General features: G+C 37.1%; 1 protein-coding gene across 2 annotated transcripts in view; it reads right to left on the bottom strand.

Annotated features, from left to right (window-relative positions):
• Impact (impact RWD domain protein) overlaps positions 1-1,500 on the bottom strand; it is a 20,193-nt gene that overhangs the window by 11,861 nt on the left and 6,832 nt on the right. The window lies entirely within an intron of this gene.

Below are 1,500 nucleotides of genomic sequence, written 5' to 3'. Positions count from 1 at the left end.
CCTGTCCCGAAAAATAAAAAAAAAAAAATTTAAAGATTTTATTGTAGAAAAAAAAACAAAATTATACTGAAATAAAATGACTAACTACTTGACAAGCTAGGCCCAGGTCACTAACTCTTACCCTAATATAGTTCTTTAACACGGTTTTATGTTTGCTGTTTTTTTACTTTTACAATAAATTAGAATAGAAAAAAAAAATGGGCACAGGATTTGCTAGGTATATATTCGACCACTAAGCTACATTCCCAGTCCAAAAACATTTTAAAGAAAAAGACTCAAATGAAACTTTAAAATAAAGTTTTAAAGTACTTTCCAACACTAAACAGCTTCAGAATCTAAAGAGCCGCAGCTATGGAGGGCACGCCACTGCTGCAGGAGTGTAGTTTGCTGGAGCTCAGGATTCTGAACTGGTGACATGCTCCACTCTCCAGCAAGCCTAACTCTCCAAGACAAACCGGCGAAATCGCGGGGTTTGACGACTGTTAGAGACTTACTCTTTGTCATTCATGCTCTGAGCGCTGTGAGATCAAAACATGGATCCAAAGTCAAAGAAAACACTTCAACAATGTTACAGAGATCAGCGTCTTTACGCCACTCTCTCCACTCCTCTCTGATTTTTAACAAAGCAGTAAAAATATTTGCTTCTATAGAAAAATGGCAAAAAAAAAAAAGTCATCTGGAAACACATACACTGCTATCAACTTTAACATACAACACAATTGGTTCTCTGCCAACAACCCTCATTTTAAAATTCTAAATATGCCACAGGGCTCTTTCATAATTCTTCCCCCAACAATGAAAACAATTTTACCGGGGGTGAAAATAGAAAGTGATTTAGAAGAAATACCAGGGTAAATGGAAATGGAGTTCTTTCTCTCTAAAGGCCGTGGTGGTGCCTGACAGCACAGCAGAGTGAAGGGGAAGGAAGCCCACGCTGTCACCTACCCAGCAGCTCAATAAAAGGCTGGCAATGCAGGATGGTTTCACATTCTAGGTAAAGGTTACTCCTTTACTCAGAATGGTGAATAATCATGGTGTGTGAATTATATCTCATTTGAAAGCCTACTTTAAAATTAAATTCTATATCCTAATATTAGTCAAAATACTTCTCAGAGTTATTTTTTGATGAATACTAGATTTGTTTAAGACTAATATCTAATTTATATGTCCAAATCTTGAGGAATTCTACTAAGATCATAATACCCTAATGATTCAAGAAGAATGTACTTTAGATTCAAGTTCTTTCCCCACAAAATTCTACATTCTAAAAGTATAATCCACAGAGACACTTTAGAGAAGAAGCTGCTATAACTACATGAGTAAGTGAACTCTCAAGAGGAACTTCTTGTGATAGAGAATCCATAAACTTTGCAGGACATAGTGTCACTTGCCTTTAATCACAGCACACAAGGGGCAGAGACAGGCAAATTTCTGAGTTCGAGGCCAGCCTGGTCTACAGAGCACATTCTAGGGATACACACACACACACACACACACACA

Source organism: Microtus ochrogaster, chromosome 18, assembly GCF_000317375.1.
Source record: "Microtus ochrogaster isolate Prairie Vole_2 chromosome 18, MicOch1.0, whole genome shotgun sequence".
Lineage (NCBI taxonomy): Eukaryota > Metazoa > Chordata > Mammalia > Rodentia > Cricetidae > Microtus > Microtus ochrogaster.
The sequence above is the reverse complement of the archived record's forward strand: the minus strand, read 5'-3'. Positions and strand labels throughout refer to the sequence as shown.